The sequence below is a fragment of the Chionomys nivalis genome, chromosome 8 (genome assembly GCF_950005125.1).
Source record: "Chionomys nivalis chromosome 8, mChiNiv1.1, whole genome shotgun sequence".
NCBI lineage: Eukaryota > Metazoa > Chordata > Mammalia > Rodentia > Cricetidae > Chionomys > Chionomys nivalis.
Window position 1 is genome coordinate 73212295 of NC_080093.1, and position 20862 is coordinate 73233156.

Sequence of the window (20862 nt, forward strand, 5' to 3'; positions counted from 1 at the left end):
TATTATAAAATAATAAATAAATTATTTATAAATAAATCATTTTTAAAAGATTTTTTAAGTGTGTGTGTTATCTGTCAATTGTACTCCAAAAAATTTGAGGAAAAAAGTACAATTTAACTGCTGCATAAATAAATCGTACCATTCGGGATTTCATCGCGTATTTTTTTCATTGAGTATAACTCCCTTGATGCATCCGAGTTGTACATGTATGAATAACAACCGCTTTCCTTTGCCAGGGTGTATTCTGTGCTTCGGAGTTCAAATCAAACCATAATCTTCTTAACTGCCCATCTGCTGGGCAGCTGGGCTCTTTTTAGCCTAGCAATTCAAGATGTGAAAATGAACCTGGGAACACAGTGACACGGGCGAAAAAGCTTTGCATGCAGCCAAGAAATGGACAAAACCCAAGGCTCACCATGGGAGACCTGGCTAAAACCAGCTACTGAACTCATAACACATGTAGCTAGGGGTGGTTACTTCATGTTTGTGACTGAGTTACAGGAGAGGAACTAGAGTGGGCGCCTTCTGTGTTTGAGGAAGTGTGAAGACTGCCAGGTAGACACAGAGAACACGGCTCCCACTGAGACTGTTCTGGGAGGTTTACATGCCTGACCAGAATGTTCCCTTATACTTCCTCTCATGGCGTTGGCTAGGCGGTCGCTGGAACTGCAACCCCAGGTAATCAAAGCAGGTGGCAAAATGAGGCTTTTTACTTAAGACAATATTTCTAATGTGCTCCCTGGATTGTGTGACATTGGTTGTATATTTTTAGGGTGGGTACTTTTTTATCTGTTTTCTCTTTTGAGTCTGGGTCTCACTCCGTAGCTTCAGTCTCTAAGTCACGTGATGCTCACAGGTAGTCCTCACTGGTCCCAAAGCTTGAGTTACTCACATAAATCCTACTTGAACGAGACATACTATGCTTTTAATGTGCCGCTAGATTCAATTACTTTGTATTTTATCAAATTGTTTCCTCCCGTATTAGCCTGTAATTTTATTTTCTTGTCTTGGTATCAGAAATAAACTGGCCTTATAAAATAAGAGAGCTAGTTTCTACATTTTTCTCTGCTCTACAATATAAGATGAACCGGGTTCTTTCCTGGGATCAGAGAGAACCCGCCTATAACTACCAAGGGCTTGTGCTGTGGACGACAGAAAGGAAGGGCAGATTGGTAGATGGTCCTTTAACTGCCATCTCTATTTTTTATGAGTGTTTTCTATTGGTTTTTCTTGGGCCAATTTTGGAAATTTATATTTTCCTTGACATTTTTGTCCATTTCATCTAAGGTTTTCAAATGGATGGGTATAAAGTTATATAGTTGAATCACATCATCCATACATTTATTATATGTGGATTTTCAACTATACATGCTCCATTAAATGTTTTATATATTTCTTTAAAGGGGAGAGGGAGGCTAGCATTTTAAAGCATGTGTGCCATCCCTCCTGATATTCCAATTAGAGGCACTGGGTTTTACCAGAGCAACGTGAACTGGCTGATCCCAACCCCAACTGGGGAATTTCATCACCCCAAGGGTGACAGTGTGGTTTAAAGGCATTTCTCACGTAAACACTCTAGTGTAAGAAGCAGTGATGAGAGTCCAAGCTGAACAGAAGCCAGGGTTTCCAGAGCGTCTGCTCCACCCTCAGCACACACACACCTCCAAAGGCTTCCCCGAGGACACTCCCATCCCAGGGGGTTTGTCTTACCTTCTGACTTCAGCTGAGTGCTGGGCAAAACAGCCCCCAGCCCTTTGAATTTGCCTCTGTATTCCAGACGCTCTGTCCTTGCCATGACCATCCTAACCAACAATTTATGTGTTTTGACATTCTATCAAAAATCCAACTCTGGCTTTTATTGATCTCAAGATTCATTTCTTTTGCTTATTTCTGCTTTCATTTATATTAACTTGATCTATCTATTTTATTTGAGTTTGATTTTTCTTTCTTTCCTTCTTCACTGAAGCCATGGTGTAGTATACATACAAAGGGACATTTAGAAACATTTCGTAAGTACATACTTTCTGAACAAACCCATTCTTCAGAATCTATCCTAGAAAGGAATTCACACATTTGCCTAAGGATGGTATGTAAACGTTTTCTTTTCTAAATTTTTTTATTACCAGTGTACATGTTTGGAAGTTTTGCCTGCTTGTATGTATTGCACCCTAGAGGCCAGCAGAGGGCATCACATCCTCTGGAACTGGAGTTGGAGATGGCTATGAGCCTCCGTGTAGGTACTGGAAATCAGATACCAGTCCTCTGGAAGAGCAGCCAGTGGTCTTAATCACACACCCATCTCTCCAGCAACTAAACATCTTCTAAAGCTATTGTTTGTAAGAAAACCAGAAAACCCTAAAAATACATCAAGGTGAATATAACATTTAAAAGTCTGTTTATTTGTATGTATGTATGTGTGTGTGCATCTGAACATGTACACAAGCATGTCTGTAGAGGTCATAATAGAACTCATGGGAGTCAGTTCTTTTTCTATCATGTGGGTCCTAGGGATGGAACTCAGGTCATCATATTGAAAGCAAGAACCCTTTTCCACTGAGCCAACTTACTCGCCTCTTAATATGAATAGAGTTTATTGAACTATTCTAGAATGAAACTACAGAGCAGTATACAACTGGCATAAAGGGAGAGGCAGCGCCCCACAAATGATGTACAAATGCTTCTCCAAACGGTCCTTAAACCACTTACTGAATAATCTGCCTCTTCTCCCACACCCCTGTGCTCTCTTTGTAATGTACTAAATCCTCATCCATCCTTGGGTGGACTGCTACACGTTGTTCCATGCCATTGATCTATCCGTCTATCCCTCCAGCTGCGGCTGCTATAAATTTCATTGTTTTATAACTCACCATAATATATGATGCAGAATAAGTTCTCATTATTCTTATTTCAGAGAACATTCCTGGTAATTGCTCCAAGTCTTAAGGACAAAGTGGTATTGAGGTTTGGGTTGAAACCACATTGAATGTATAGATTTATTTAGGGGGAGCTGACGTCTTTACAGCCGGCGTCTTCTCACCCAGGTGCAAAGTTTGACACCCCATTGATTCAAATCTCCTTTTATGGCCCTCAGTAGAGGTTTATAGTTTCGTTCATATAGACCCAACATGTTGCCTGTTAGGCTTATCTGAAGATGTTTTATGAGTATTGTCCCATATGCATATGGAGTTCGGAATGCTCAAACCAAACTTTTAATCCACTTCTTCAAATAAGTCCCTTTGCCGGATCCTCCCACCGCAATTCATCTGCCACAGGTGTTGGGGGTCCAAGGTCATCCTTCAAACCTTCTCAGACTCATGTTCAACTCCTAAGCAAACAAAACCATATTGAAAACACACCTCAAACCAGTGAACCTCTGGTCTGCTACCACCTGTCCAAACCATTGTAACTTATCGGAACAACTTTTTTTTTATTAATTAATTTATTTAATTATTAAAGATTTCTGCCTCTTCTCCGCCACCACCTCCCATTCCCTCCCCCTCCCCCAATCAAGTCTTCCTCCCTCCTCAGCCCAAAGAGCAAGCAGGTTTCTCTGCCCAGTGGGAGGTCCAAGGACCACCCACCTCCATCCAGGTCTATTAAGGTGAGCATCCAAACTACCTGGGCTCCCACAAAGCCATTACGTGCAATAGGATCAAGAACCCATTGCCATTGTTCTTCAGTTCTCAGTAGTCCTCATTGTCCGTTATGTTCAGCGAGACCGGTTTTCTCCCATGCTTTTTCAGACCCTGGCCAGCTGGCCTTGGTGAGTTCCCGATAAAACATCCCCTTTGCCTCAGCAACTTTAACTGCTCTGTCTTTGCTTTTTTTTCTTCTACCCATCTACCCTTTACACAGCAGGATCTTCTTTAAGTAAATTGATACACAAATTTCCACGTTTAAATACTTCCAATTGCTTTGCATGACTCTTAGATAGGACCCAACACCTTTAGCAAGACCAAGAAGGCTCTAAGGATGCAGCCCTTCTCTTTCTCTTCGGTTATCTACCCCACCATTTTCCTTCTCATTCATGACATCCAAGACCACTGGGCTCAGCTGAGATGACCAGCTGTTGTTGATGAGATCACTGATCAACCTCCACTTCCTCCATGTAAAAGAATTACATGCCTCATCTCGTTCATGTTGGACATAGCCTGTGATTAGCTTTGACCAATTGAATATAAATGAGTCAATCAGAGGCTCTATGTGAAATTCCTTGGTTTGCTTTGACCCCCTGAATTCATGCCATATGGCCAACAAATTCACTCTGGGGCTGCTGGCCCAGGCTGAGAGACAGTGGAACCCACCTGAACCCACCTGAGGCCAAGTAGAGCTGAGCCCAAGCAGCCCACTCATTCTTTCACAGAACAATAAGGGATTATTGTCTAATGACTAAGTTCTGCAAGTATTCACTACATAGCATTAATTAGAGCAATATCTAAGCCCAAATTTCCAAAACCTAAGCACTTCCTACAGGAAACTTAGCTATTTAGCGTGTTCCTGCACTAAGTCTGCGCTCACAGCCGGAGCACAGTGATTGCGCTAAGGGAACCACACTGATCAGTCTAGACAATCAAATCGTTGAGGCAAACAGCATGAAGGCAAGGTGTGAGGTGAAGCAAACAGAAGGACTGGCACCAAACAACCCAGAACTGACTGCAGAATCTGGAATGAGAAAGGCTAACACACTAAGAGATGTTGATAGAGATATATTCTGAACTCTCTAAAAGTGAGGCCAATGGCCTGAGAGCTTGTAAGTTTCAAGAGACCTTTCCTACAGTTAAATATACAAAGGAAAAAAAAAGTTAAGAAATGGAGCAAATACATTAGACCAGTGCAGGTATTGGACAACTGAATTAATGTACTCTCCAGATTCTCCTTTTTCATCCTCTGGGGAAGCTCTGGAAAGTTTGGAGGCAGCTGATGAGTGAGGTAAGAAGAGAAATCTGAGTCAAAAAAGTGAGCAGAGGATCTCCAAGCCTCCTCTGTCCTGCTTAGTAGTGTGTGTGTGTGTGTGTGTGTGTGTTGCGCACATGTACGTGTGTGTGTGTGTGCCACAAGCTAGAATCATCTGAGAAGAGGGAACCCCAACTGAGACAATGTCTTCATCAAATTGACCTCTGGGCAAGTCGGCAGGGCATTTTCTTTATTAATGATTAATGTGGGAGAGACCAACCCATTACAAGTGGTCCTACCCCTGGGAAGGTGGGCCTGGGTTGTATAAGAAATAAATCTGGGCCTTATACCTCTTCTGGGCAGCACAGTAGAGTTAACCCTGTTGGCAGAGTGTGTGTGGGTGAGCCAGTGCCCATGTTGTGAGCCTGGGAGAGGCTGGCCCACTACTCATCTGTCATGTGGCAGCAGGGATGGGGGAGAGATGCTGCCACCCATCAACACCTGAGGCAGGTGGAAGAGCTGACCCTGAGGTTGTAAGAGCAGAACCGTTCCTGCCCCTCATCACCTGCAGCACTCGGGAGAGTGGCTCCTACACCTCACCAGGGCAACATTGTAGAGCTGGCCCTGAAGGTGTAGGTGTGGGAGAACAGACCCTAAGGACATGAAAGCCAGAGAACTGGTTCCACCCCATGCTTGTCAGTGCAAGGGGTGAACTAGCCAGGGCAATGCTGGAGAGTTCACCCTGGTAGCGAAGTAAAGGGAGAACCGGAAGACTGATCAACCCTGCAACTACCCAGGCCCAGAACCAGGGTAATGTGTTGGCCCACCCCAATATCCACCCCATCTGTGATCTGCTAGAGCACGGGTGGAGGGTGGGACAGTCCTGTGGACCCAGGATTACAAGACATCCATGACACAAGGCAGCAACAGGATGTCCAGGAAGAGTCCCAGTGAGGGCCCAGCATCAATAGTGCAGAAGAGACCAGGGGCCTTGAATCAGACCAATGGTGCTTTGTGATGAATGTTACGTGTAAAAATGTATGGATAAAGGGGTTTGTAGATAAGGTTTCCATCCTGTCTAGTCTTGCAGCCATTCAGTCCCAAAGAAACATATAAAGGCTTACAAAAGCTTAAAACTGCTTGACCTATTAACTCAGGCTTATTATTAACTAGCTCTTATTACTTCAATTAACCCATAATTCTTGTCTATGTTTAATCACATGGCTTGGTACCTTATCTCAGTGAGGCACTCTCATCTTGCTTCCTGTATCTGGATGACGACCGCCTCTCTGCCTTTCCTCTTCCCATAATTCTCTTAGTCTGGTTGCCCCAAGTATACTTCCTGCCTGGCTACTGGCCAATCAACGTTTTATTAAACTAATATGAGTGACAAATCTTTACAGTGTACAAGAGCATTCTCCCCCAGCAGGGGTTTACTACATGACTCACTATGTCACACTGCAGCTTTCAGAACGAGATATTCCCTTCTTTTTTTCTCTTAAATTTTATTTTTTTTGGGGGGGGAGATGGGAGATGAAGGACACAAAGAATAATTAAAAGATAAAGTTTTTTTTAAAAAAAAAAAAAAGGAAAGAAAAATAAATCGATCTGAGCAAGCCATGGGAGTAAGCCAGTAAGCAGCACTCCTTCAGGGCCTCTGTTTAATTCAGTTCCTACCTCCAGGTTCCTGCCCTGCTCGAGTCACAGCCTTGGCTTCTCTCAGTGATGGACAGTGATCAGGATATGTAAGCTAAATAAACCCTCTCATTCCCAAGAGGCTTTTAGTTGCAACAGAAAGCAAAACTATAAATTCGCTTCCGACAGGGAGTTGCCAGCTCAAAGCACACCATCACACAGGAAGAGGGGTTTTCACCTCCCTCTCAAAGACCTTTAACTGAAGTCTGAAGTTTATATATATTCACTGAAATGAGACTTTCTTTACAGTTTGAGGTGCCTGAAAAACTGAGGGACTAATAATGACCTGGAAAATCACTGGGCTCCCTGGGGACTTCATTCCGAAGCAATCTGAGCATTCACTGTGATATGAAGATAAAACTGCTAAATAACAGCTAACAGCTCAGCTGGGTTCTCAGACTACACAGGACAATATAAGATGGGACTCACAGGGGATTCTTAACAATAGACCCAGAATCCCACATGATGGGACAGCCTTTAATTCAGAACTCGGGATACAGAGGCAGGAAGAGCTCTGTGCGTCCAAGGCCAGTTTGGTCTACATAATGAGTTCCAGGCCAGGCAGAGTTACATAGTGAGATCCCTGTCTTTAAAAAAAAAAAGTTCCCAGAGCTCCCAACTTCAGGAATTAGCCTTGTGAGCAGTCCTCTCTCTCAGATGGATCTGAATGAGTTACCTCCTAACCCCTTCAGTAACCTTCTCCGGGTCTCACCGCAGGCTTCACACTGCTCTGGACACCTCCCTCTCATGCTACAGTCTAGATATTCAATATCTCCCAGAGGTACATGTGTTAAAGACTTGGACCACAGAAACAGCTATTGGTTGGTGGTGGCACCATCAAGTCAGAGGGTTTTCGGTTGAAGGAGATAAGCCGTGAAAGGCACTCCAACCACAACCTATCCTTTCTCACTTTGTGTTTTCTGATTCACGGTTCATCATTTCCTCTGCCACACACTTTCTGTCAATGCCACTCAGCGCTCTCAGCAGTGCCGACACATGGTATTAACCAGAGCCTCCAGAACTACGTTCTAATAAGCCTTTTCTCTCGCTACACTAATCGCCTTCACTCTTTTATTAGCATAATGCAAGGCTGACTTAGCATAACCTGCAAGCCCATTTATTTTGCATAGCTCTCCTGCGTTCCTTTCTGAGCTTCTGTATTTATTTAGGACACTTGCAGCATGCCTTAAAAGTTAGATTTCTGGTAAAAAGTGTGGACTTTGGAATAAAATAGCCCAGGGTTCAGGTCTCAGTTTTCCCACTTACTATCTGTGTGATTTTTAATCAACTAATTTCAACTCTCCAAGGCTCGTTTGACTTCTCATTTTTTTTTAATTTTTTTTAAGATTTTATTTTATTTTTTTTGTTTGTTTCGTCAGTTTTATTTTTTATTATTTATTTATTTTTATTCTTTTTTAATTAAAATTTCCACCTGCTCCCCGTTTCCCATTTCCCTCCCCCTCCTCCCAAATATTGCCCCCTCCCCCCACTCCCCTCCCCCTATCCCCACTCCTCTTCTCCTCCCCCCACTCCATTCCCCCTCCCTCTCGATACTGAAGAGCAGTCCAAATTCCCTGCCCTGCGGGAAGACCAAGGTCCTCCCACTTCTATCTAGGTCCAGGAAGGTGAGCGTCCAAACAAGCTAAGCTCCCACAAAGCCAGTTCATGTATTAGGATCGAAACCTAGTGCCATTGTCCTTGGCTTCTCATCAGCCTTCATAACTGAATGATGTCTAGAACCTTTTCAACAATCTAACTGGAGAAAATGAGCAGACACATAAATTAATTAATTAAAAGCAGTCATATGTTGACAATTGGTGGCCATGAGTGGTGGGTATATAAGGATTCATTATAACACTGTCTCTGGGTATGTAACAGCACATTATAACACTGTCTTTGGGCTTATTTAAATATGTCTTCATATAACAAAGCCTAGAAATTATAATTTAAATACGAGTATACCATTCAAAAACAGGCAGTAAAAGATAGTCTGTATCTTGTAAAAGAAACAGAAATTACCAAATATTTGTAATGTTTGGTTTTATTAATAAACTTTTAATGCAAATTTTACATATAAGGGTGTCTCTGAAGTGATGAACAGGTAAGATTAAGTAATAAATATAAGGGATTATCCCTTCTCTGCCATCTAATTTACAGTTAGCTATTATCATTTTGTTAATTCTTTCTTAGTTCTAAGATAATATTTTACAATGTTTTGAGAGCATCAGCTACAACCCCCTTCCCTATCTACCCAACTTTATGTCCTCTTTTTGTTAAAAAAATAAAATCTAATTTGTGCTGCTCATGTTCTCCTGGCTGTGTGGCTCAACCTAACAGAGGCCACACTCTTACAGAGAACTGACTCCCCCTCTCCCAGCGGCTCTCAGTTATCAATAGCTCCTCAGCTAGTGGTGGGATTCTGTGACTGTGTCCCTCCCCTGAGTCCGAGATGCTGTCTGGCTTGACCTTGTGCAGTCCTCATGAGTGCTGTCACAATCACTATAAGTCCATATGTGTAACTGTCCTGTTGTATTTAGAAAGTATTGGTCTCTTGTAGGCATGCACTGCCTCTGGTTCTTACACTCTCTCTACCCCATCTTAGATGATCTCCAAGCCTTGCCAGGAGAGTGTCTGATACAGACGACCCATCCAGGGCCAATAATCCTACAGTCTGTCATTCTCTGCTCTTTGACCAGTTGTGGTTCTCTGTGTTAGTTGCATCTACTGCAATACTAAAGGCAATACACTAAATGTAGAAAAACTCAAATCATTTGTGCTAAAATCAGGAACAAGACAAGGATATTCAGTTTCTCCATTCATGTTCAATAAAGGTGGTGCGGGAGAATTGTCTGTATTCTGTCAATCATGTTATAAATAAACGCTGATTGGCCAGGCAGGAAATATAGGTGGGAAAACCAGGCAGGAAGTAGAAATGATGTAATGAGAACAGGAGAATTCTAGAAAGGAGGAAGTTGATTCCTCCCACTCCTGCCCAGACCACCACAGCAGCAGGATGAGATCTGCCCCACTGAAAAAAGGTACTGAGCCACATGGCTAACATAGATCAGAAAAACGGGTTAATCAAGATGTGAGAATTAGCCCGTGAGAGGCTAGAGCTAATGGGCCAATCAGCTTATAATTTATGGAGACCTATGTGTGATTTTCTTTGGGGCTAAATAGTTGTGGGGTACCGGGCAGGACAGAAACCCCAACAAGCCAGGCCCCCGCTCATGTTACAAAAGGCTTAAAGTCTTAACTACAGCAATAAGATAAAAGGGATATAAATAGGAAAGAAAACTGTCAAAGTATCCTTATTTGCAGCTGATACAATGATTCTATACTTAAGAGACTCTAAAGACTCCACCAGGAAACTACTACAGCTGATAAACACAGTACAGTATTAGAATACAAAATTAACATACAAAAATCAATAGATTTCCTATAAACCAACAACAAACATACCAAGAAAGAAATCAGAGAATGAATACCATTCATAATAGCCTTTAAAAATTAAGTATATTGGGGCTAGAGATATGGCTCAATGGTTAAGAGCACTTGCTCTTGCAGAGGACCTGTGTTCCATTCCCAGCATCCATATGGTGGTTTACAACCATCCATAAGTCCAATTCAAAGGGATCCAATGCCCTCTTCTGCCTCTACAGGCAACAAGAACACATGTAGTACACAGACATACATGCAAACAAAACACACATAAGATAAAATAATTTTAATAATATTTTTATTTTAAGTGCATGGGTGATTTGCCTGTATTTATGTATGTATGGAAGTGTCAGATCCCTAGAACTGGAGTTACAGACAGTTGTGAGCTGCCATGTGCTGGGAATTGAACCAGGGTCCTCTGGAAGAGTACCATCTCTCCAACCCGCAAGTATTGTTTTGTTGGTTTGTTGGTTGGTTGGTTGGGTTTTTGTTTTTTAAGACACAGTTTCTCTGTATAGCCCTGACTGTCCTAGAACTCTTTCTCTGTAGAGCAGGCTAGCCTCAAACTCACAGAGATGTGCCTGCCTCTGCCTCCCAAGCACATGTGCCACCACTGCCCAAATAACTTTTAATTAATAAAAAAATATTTGAATAAATCTAACTAATGAAGCAAAAGGCTTGTACAATGAAACTGTAAGACACTGAAAAGAGAGATTATTGTTGCTTTCTATCAGGCAGTCTATATCCTGTATTCCCTACCACCCCTACTTTCACGACAGTACTGCTCTGCAGCCTCAGGCTAGCCTCGAACTCTCCTAAGAAGGCCTTGGACTCACAATCCTCCCACCTCTGTGTATGTCACCATGCCTCACTCACACTGTGAATCCCTAAGAGGAGAGTCACTGCTTGTCCCTGTCATACCCACAGTGCCTGATACGTGTGCTTGACCCAGCTGAGCTACTCGGTAAATATTTGTAGAATCAGTCTTCTTTATTCAACAAACATTTGTACAACACGTAACTGTGTGAGTGACAGTATTCTAAGAACTTCACAAATACAAGTCTATTTAAGCAAAGGGTAACTCAATGAGGATTGCTGCCCTAAAGGTGAGAGGACAGGAGCTGCAAGATAATGAATAGGTAAGGGTAATGCAATGGGGGAGGGTAGTGTTGGGGTTCAAACATAGGCATGCCCTTGACACGGACCAGTGTCCTCACACTTCATAATTCCTAGGATGCTTCTCAGTTGTGAATGTCATCTTCACTTTACCCACCATCTCCTCTTGTGTGAGCTGCAGATGGTCAGTCTGTGCTAGAGTAGAGGGTAGAGATTTGGTGCATTATACCTGGCTCCTATGACTAAGGAGAGCACTATGCATGCCTTCAATGACACAATACTGTTACGTTTGAGTTGACCGTGTTGGGAGTATTTATACCAGAGAAATCAGCAAACATGACAATAAGAAGTTTTTCATTTTTTTTTTCAGTAAGTTAATTGTCAAATATTTCCCAGAACACCGCTGAGTCCATCCCGGGTGATCTTGAACATCAAAATCTATTAGTTGTCTTTTTTAGTAGACAGGCTCCAGGTTGAGGAGTGCTCACTTATAGGGCCATGGGGAGAGAAATGAATGAACGTATGCATGCATGAATGCATCAATGAATCCTCCTGAAGGGATCCCTAATGTGAACTCCTAAAGGAGAAGCATTATAAGCAATTTTGGTAATTGCAGCTTTTCAGGTGGCAAATGAAAGAGGCATCCCCTACAGATGAGAGTCAAGAACTCAAGCATCATTAGTCAATCATTGACATCTCTTCATGAAGCTCAGTAAATAGACACTTTCCAGAGGACTTGGCAAGAAGCCAACTTCTTCAATAACCTTCCCCTTTGAACAAGAAGAGTAAGGAAACTCCTGGGGAATTTCTCCTAGACAAGACACAAATGAAGAAGGCCGCCTGCTGCTTTAGCGCATGAGAGACTGGAACCACTCTGACTTCAGCATGACTTCCACCAGATCTGTCTCTGATGTCTGGGTCTGGGCGGGATGTGATGATGGGTATAGAGCAGACAGTGCAAGTTATCTGTGAATGTGAACCACAAATTCTGCCTCTTCACCTGATGTACAACAATGTAGGCGGCAAAAACACATTTACAAAGGATAAGCATAAGCTTTGGTATATGACTTTTTAAAAAGCTTGAGGTAGCTACAGAGACTTTGCGATTCATTTTGAACTTTTCAACTACCACTCTTGGGAAAGTCACTGTGTAGACAGTCTTTGATTTACTGTCATTCAACTTAGAATTTTTCATCCTTAGGATTGAGCATAGTCACTATACAGTCAGGAGCGACTATATGTCCAATCAGTTTTGGTCTTTTCGCAATCAGCCATGAAATCACAAGGGTACCAACTATGTGATGTACTGTGCTGACAGGCTACAGTGTGCGGTAGAAAGCCTGAGAAAATGTGAGTGTATTTTTAAGAACATCTATTACCACAGCAGCACAGTAGTAAATCAGCTGCCCCAAGGGTCTGCCCAGCTACAATGCCCAACACCTAGTATGGCCCACAAATATATAGTTGCTGGGTGGATTCAGTGCAGTCATTGGAAGGGGATCTTATGAGAATCTGATTTGTATCCTTCTCCAGATTGCTTGAAAAGGTACCGTGAGCCAGGCATGGTGACATGTAATTGTAATCCCAGCACTAGGCGGTTAATGCCAGAAGAAATGAGTCCAAAGTCAGAGACTACACAGTGAGTCCAGGCCAGCCTGCATGGAGTCTTGTCTCAGAAAAGAGAGTTAAAGGAAGAGGAGGGATAAAGTGAGAGACAGAAAAGAGGAGAGGGAAGAGGGAAAGAGAGAAAAGGAAGTAGGGAAGGAGAGAGAGACTCAAGAGCAAGAAGGAAGGGAGGGAGAGAAGGTGGATAAAAAGAAGGGACGACGGAGGGAGGAAAGAACAGAGGAAGGAAGAAAAGGAGTGAAGAAAGAAGAAAGGGAGGGAGGGACAGAGAAAGGAAGGGAGAAAATGACTGAAGGGAGAAAGGAGGAAGAGAGGAACCAAAGGAAGGAGGAAGGGAGAGACAGAAGGAAGGAGGAAGGAAAAATAAAGGAAGGCAAGGGAAAATTTTTTTTTTTTTTTGGTTTTTTGAGACAGGGTTTCTCTGTGGCTTTGGAGCCTGTCCTGGAACTAGCTCTGTAGACCAGGCTGGTCTCGAACTCACAGAGATCCGCCTGCCTCTGCCTCCCGAGTGCTGGGATTAAAGGCGAAGGGAAAACTTGACAGGTGGGAGGTGAAGTATTCTCTTTCTAAAAAAAAAAAGGCATGGAGAATGCAAACTGAGCAGGATGCTATGGGCATTAACACTAATAAATTAAAAAGTGTAGTGGCTGGTTTTGTGTGTCAACTTGACAATAGCTAGACTTATCAAAGGAAAGAGCCTCAGTTGAGGAAATGCCTCAGTGAGATTCAACTGTAAGGCATTTTCTCAGTGATCAATGTGGGATGGCCCAGCCAATTGTGGAAAGTGCCATCCCTAAGCTTATGGTCCTGGGTTCTAAAAGATGGGGGGCTAAGCAAGCCAGGGAAAGCAAGCCAGTAAGCAGTACTCCTCAATGGCTTCTGCATCAGCTCCTGCCTCCAGGATCTTGCCCTGTTTGAGTTCCTGTCCTGATTTCCTCCAGTGAAGAGCAGCAATGCTAAAGTATAAGCCAAATAAACCCTTTCCTCCCCAACTTGCTTTTTGTTCATGGTGTTTTGTTGCAACAACAGAAACCCTAACTAAGACAAGAAGTGAAGCGATCCCTTCTCATCGATACATGAAAGCAAGTCACTGAAACTTCTTGTGGAACTTGAAGACACTCTACAGCGAGGACTTAACTTAGAGATGTTTTGAAGTTCAAACCATGAGATCTGCGCCCCATTGAGCATAACCTCCAGAATATTATGAGAATAAACATTCTCCCAAGTCCTAGCAGCACAATTAGAAGCAAAATAAATGCTAACCATCAACCCAAACTCTATAAAACTCTTCATATGCTCAACTATGTCAAGGAATTGAGCTTGAGGATTCTCAGTGTTTATAGCCATGGTCAGTTACCTATTAATTATTATATTTAGTATTTATTTTTGTCTGCATAACTGACAAAGGTTTACAGTAGAATCCCAAGATTCTAAGAGTCCCTCACCATATATATCTCTAAATCCCTTTCCTACAGGACTGGATCTCCGTCAAGGTGACCCTCCTATATGACTTTCCAGTTGATTAGGACCATGACTGGGGTACCACCTTCTCTCTGGGGAACTTTGAGTTGTGACAGTCAGGACAGAGCTGGTAAGTACAGGAAAGTGGGGACTAGAAACAACTTGGGAGTCCTGGGTTACAAATTGTTCCTTTGGGCTCCTGGTGGCTTGGGAAACTCTGCTCCTAGCAGTCTTGAGTTCTACTTGTCACTTTCCTTGTCTTATGTGAAAAGTCCCAGTGTCCTTTCTAGTAGATCTTTCTTGGTTTCGCTGGTTTTCCCTAGGAGAACATGGGTTTCTTTCACCCGGCACCAGAGGAAGCTGAGTTTTCATTCCTAGAGAAATCCTCTCTCAAGGGACCAGCCTCCATTACCTGGTCAATATAAGGCAGAGTTATGTCCTGTGCTCAGATTACTTCTTGAATCCCAGCCTTAAATCTGCCTTGATTGAGACATTTGAGTTTGAGCATATCCCATAGCCCATGTGACACAGATTTCTCTTCTAGGGTTGCGTTTCTCTAGGACCACATTTCTAGAGTTTTGTGAGATACTAAGGAGCCCCTCCAGAACATCTAGGTTTCTTTCTGCTAAGGTGACAGTTCCTCCAATCTTGAGTTCTAAAACACAAGCAGACTTAGAAATGTCCAGAAACTAAGCATGATGGCACAGGACTGTCATCCCAGAGTTTGGGGGGGGGGCTGTCTTAGTTAGGGTTCCTGTTGCTATGACAAAGCACCCTGAACATAAAGCAAGTTTGGGAGGAAAGGGTTTATTTGACTTACTCTTCAGCAATGCTGTTCATCACTGAAGGAGGTCAGGACAGGAACTCAAACAGGGCAGAATCCCAGTGGTGGGAGCTGGTGCACAGGCCATGGAGGGAAGCTGCTTATACTGGCTTGCTTCCCCTGGCTTGCTCTGTCTGTCTTATAGAACCCAGGACCAGGGATGTCACCACCCACTGTGGGCTGGGCCCTCCCACATTGATCACTAAATGAGAAAATGCCTTACAGCTGGATCTCACTGAGGCCATTCCTCAACTGAGGCTCTTTCCGCTGTTGACTCTTCCTGTGTCAACTGGACACACAGACATCACTATTAAGCCACAACCCTTCCTTCTTACTCATCCCCAAGATCTCACACTACAATCATAAATAATTTTAAAGAGTCCCATTCTTTACAAATTCAGTCTTTAAAATTTCAGTTCCTTTAAAATGTCCAAACTCTTAAAAGTTCAAGTCTTTCACCTGTGGGCTCCTTTAAAAATAAAAATTAAATACCTTCTTCAAGAGAGAAGACCCAGGCACTGTCACAATCTTAACCAATCAAAACCAAATTCCAACAGTATAAATAACTCAATTTCTGATTATCTGGACTCCACTCACAATCTTCTGGGCTCCTGCAAAGGGCTTGAGTCACTTCTCCAGCTCTGCCCTCGGCACATGCACAGCTTGTCTTCCAGGCTCTGACTGGCTCTATTCCACTGCTGCTGCTGTTCGTGGTGGTCATCCATGGTACTGGCATCTCCAAAATGCTGGGGTCTTCACTAAAACTGGGTTGCACTTTCACCAATAGCCTCTCCTAGGCTCTCTTCATTAAGCCAAACCTCAACTTTTTTCATGTGCCCTTCAGTCCTGGGCATTGCCGCTGAGGCTGCACCTTCACCAAAGGCCGCTCTTAGCTTTCCATAATGCCAAGCCTCAGCTGCTGTCCATGACCCCATCATGCCTTCAAAACTAGTATCACCTGGGTGACTCTTCCACATTACCAAGTCCAGCTCCCAGCATGAGGAGCTTGGCCACCTTGGCCACCTCTGGAACACAGCTTCTCTGTGTTCTCAGGAAACACTTCCCAGAAGATTTCACCTCAGTGATGCTGGTCTCTTCTTATTCATCACTAATTTCTTAGCTACAGCCGACCAACATCAATTGTCCCAGTAACATAAAGGTTTCACTTCGGTAGCTCTGGTGTCTTATTCATCACCGCTGATTCTTCAGCTCCAGCTAACCAGAACCACAGAATCTTAATTCAAAATAACAAATGGCCCGATCGAGTCTTTAAACTTCCCTCTGAAACTTACAAGCCAGGCTTTCATCTTCTGCAATACTCTTAACATTCTTATCATCCAAGTTCCTAAAGAATATCCCACAAAGTTATTAATGCCCAATGATTATTCTAGCCCAAAGATCCAAAGTCCTTCCACAGTCCTCCCCAAAACATGGCCAGGTCTGTCACAGCAATACCCTATTCCTGGTACCAATTTGTCCTAGTTAGGGTTTCTATTGCCGTGACAAAGCACCATGAACATAAAGCAAGTTGGGGAGGAAAAGGTTTATTAGGCTCACACTTCAGCATTGCTGTTCACCACTGAAGGAAGTCAGGAGAGGAACAAAAACTAGGGCAGGAACCTGGAGGCAGGAGCTGATGCAGAGGCCATGGAGATGTGCTGCTTAGCGACTTGCTTCCTATGACTTGGCTTGTCAGCTCACCTTCGTTTAGAACCCAGGACTAACAGCTTAGGGATGGCACTTCCCACAATTGACTTGGCCCTCCCCCACTGATTACTAAATGAGAAAATACCTTACAGCTGGATCCCACTGAGGCATCTTCTCAACTGAGGGTCCTTTATCTGATGATTTAACTGGTGTCAAGTTGACATGCAAAACCAACCAGTACAGGGGCTGAGGAACTGCATAGTGAGATGATGAGATTCTGTCAAAAAAAATGAAAGGAAGGAAGGAACAAAGAAAGAAAAGAGAAAAGGAACCACTAGGGGTGGAGAGCTAGACTGCTTGGTAACAGGTTTGCCACAAAAGCATAATAACCTCAATTCAGTTTCCATAATCTGAAAAAAACAGGAAAAAAGTCAGGTACCAAGGCACACACCACCTATACTTTCAGAACTTGGAAGGCAGAGGCAGGAAGACTTCAGTGACCACTCACGCTGTTTTAGGTCTCTATTGTGATAAACACCATGACTGAAGTAACCTTGGAAGGAAAGGTCTTATCTTATTTCACAGCTTACAGTTCATCTTGAAGTGAGGTCAGAGAAAGAACCCAAGACAGAAACTGAAGCAGATGCTCTGGAGGAATTCCGCTTACTGGCCTGGTCTCTATGGCTGTTCTACCTGCTTCCTTATACACCCCAGAACCACCCGTCTAGGGGTGGTACTTCTCACAGTTGACTTGGTCCTCACACATCAAACATTAATCAAGAAAATGCCCTGCAGACTTCCTACAGGCAATCTAATGGAGGCATTCTCTCAATTGTTCTTCTTCCCAGACAGCTCTTGTGTTGAAAAGTACCAACCAGTGCACTGTCTAACCAAATCCATGAGCTTCAGGTTCAGTGGGAGGATCTATCTCAAAAACTAAGGTGAAGAGAATTGAAGATACCTGATGTTGACCTCTGCCCTGTACACTCATGTGCACACACATGTGAACATATAAACAGAGAGACGTGGAGGGAGGGATGGAGGGAGGGAGGGAGGGACAGACGGAGGGACGGAGGGACGGACGGAGGCAGGGATAGAGGAAAGGGGAGGGAGAACTTCCTATGTGACATATTTGATGCTCCTGTATTTTATTTCAAAATACAGACAGATGTGGAATGGCTAGGATCTGATAGCTGTCTCACTGTGAGACTTGAGAGCTGAACCAAATAACATTTAATCTTTACACACGATCACAATCTCATTCTTCAAATAAGAAAACTGAGTACACAAGACTTAGTTACTTCCCCGAGTTCCAAGGCTGGCAAATAAGTAGGAGTGTGATTATAGCCCGAGTCTGACATGTGGGAAATTAGTTGCTCCCTCACATCCAGGTTCATAGACTCTGCCTGCATGGTTCACGTCCTGCCTTCACCCCGGCTATTTATCCTTAGATATTCCCTGCCCCTCCCTGTGATCAGTCTCCTCCTCTGTAAAACAAACTTATACAGAATCAGCATCACAGTGTTCTTCGCAGGACTGAACACCATCACCCACCAGAAGCACTTAATGAAAGACCTAGCAGACAACGCACACTTGAAAACCGTGAGTTATTAGGGAGGGACATGCTTCCCTGCCTTCTGACAGAGGGGCCTACGTCACCTTCACTTACCCCACAAACACTCATAGTGACAACATTACTGAAACATGGAGGTTAGAGAGGGTGCTACCACACAGTCCTTAAAGAGATGAAGGAAGAAGGGGCACATTGGCAGAGAGAAGAGGGATGTAGATTAAGGGAAGAATGCAGAAGGAGTTATACACAACACAATCTAAGGGATGGGTAGCTCAGTTTAAAGCCAAGTCAAAGTACTTAACTGCTGTACAAATTCTAATTGGTCTTAATAATAAAAACCTGGAGTCAAATAGTTAATGCTGAAAGACCAGAGAAACAGAGCAGTTAACAACTAGTTTTTACCTCTACTGAATCCTCAGACCAAAGGGACAATATTGTTCCCACGGATCCTCAGAATAAATGCCTTGAGCTCCTGTCTTCTCTCTGCCCAGTCATATCCCTTCCTGTCTCCACCTCCCTAGTGCTGGGATTAAAAGCTTGTGACTCCCAAGTACTGAGATTAAAGGTGTGAGATACCACCACTTGGCTCTGTTTCTCTTTGATACTGGATCAATCTAGTTTAGCCCAGGTTGACCTTGAACTCACAGAGGTCCATCTGCCTCTGCCTCCTGAGTGCTGGAATTAAAGGTGTGTGCCACCACTGCCTGGCCTCTATGGCCAACTAGTGGCTTAGCTCTGCACTCTGACCTTCAGGCAAGCTTTATTTGTTATAGCACAAACAAAATACCGCCACACATAACTTATGCTCAGAACAATCCAATGGTTTTCCATCTTACTGAAGACAGAACTGGTCACTGTATTATCTACAAAGTCCCCATGTATTTTCCCTTGATCCATTTTCTTTCTCCTCCCAACTCTGCTCCAGTCATTCTAGCCTGATAGCCTTTGATATAATCTTAGGACCCTTACATCTGCTGCCTCCTTCTCTATCCACATGACTTGCACCATTGCCTCTGCCATTCTGGGTTCAAATAGTGCCTCCTTAATGAACTATTCTATTTATACCTTTTCAATTGCACCACACTCTTCTCACTCCTCACTTCTTTCTGAATTTGTTTCAATGCACTCAATGTACTGTCTTCTGATACAGATGACATCAGACTTTGCCTTCTATTTACTATTACACTCCAGGTGTCAAGAAAGAATAGCACCTCCCACTTGATAAATGCTGAATGGGTGAATTCACTCATGAAATATTTTATGCAAAAGAGACATTGCCAAGAGAGAGATTGCAAGAAGTAGTGTGTGTTAGGATAAGGTGATAGAACCTCAGAGTAAATCCGAGAAGAGCCACAAAGGCCTGGTCAGTACGTGGTCTGATCATATTTCATGCTCTGGGATGATCTGTCTAGCTGAAGTATGAAGAGGATATACATAGAAGTTCTAGTTGAAGCTGAAGAGAACTCAGAAGGGCAAACAGTCTACTTCACAGATGAAGGCTGAGACCCCCATGAGATGCTATGAAAGCCTTAACGAAAATTGTCATCGTGGGGTTTGGCGGGCGAAAACCAGTGGGCCCGCCATCTAAAGTGAGAATCTATGGGACATAGTGACTGACTGGTATAAGCAAATGTCCGAAGTGGATGTAGATGCCTCCATTGGTTCATTGGTTTCTATCCTGGACAAACGGGTCAATATACTGTCTAATCGAGAATGTGAATGGCAGAGGAGGGAAAGGGGCATAAGGATATTTTTATATGTTGATTTTCATGTTCCTGTATAGATATGGACAGATATGTGTGATGTTCAGTGGAGAGCTTGTGAATGGTATCACTGCAGCAGAAGACAATGCTAAAACTGTAGGTCCTGGGATACGTGATGGGAGTTCTATGTATGTACAAATACACACAGAGGTTGGAAGCCAACTTTGGTTGTCTTCTTCAATCATTGTCCATGATACTTTTAATTATTTTTTAATCTTTGACAGTGTTATCATTGCATTTTGATAATATGTACCCCTGTAATTCTCTCACCCTTTTCCGTATTTAATCTCTGACAATGTTACAAATGGGTTTTGATCATATACACCCTATAACTCTCACCCTTTTCTCATTCCCATCGACTTCTCTTTCCAACAAGTTCACTTCCTACTGTAATGTTATGCTTATGTGTGCATACATGATCCACAGACTTTAATGAGGGTTCTTGCATGCACACGTTTAGGTGACTATTTGCTGGATGGGCAGGTAGCAGTGCTATACCACTGAAGAAAATGGCTACTCTTTCCTTAGGACCCAGTAACTGCCAAATGGGATCCTCAGGGAGTGATAGGGCCTCCCAAATCCATCTCCCTATTCACTATGGAATGTTGAAGGACCCAAACTTGTGTAGGTCTTATGCAGGTAACCAGAGGGGCTGTGTGCTCACGAGTATGGTCGCCATGTCCTGTCTAGAAGACAGTGTTCTATAATACTCCTCCCATCCTTCAGCCTCTCCATTCTTTTTGCTGCCTCTTCTGTGATGGTCCATGAGCTGTGGAGGGCATGATATGTGTGTGCACTTTATGACTGAGGGTTCACTGGTTATT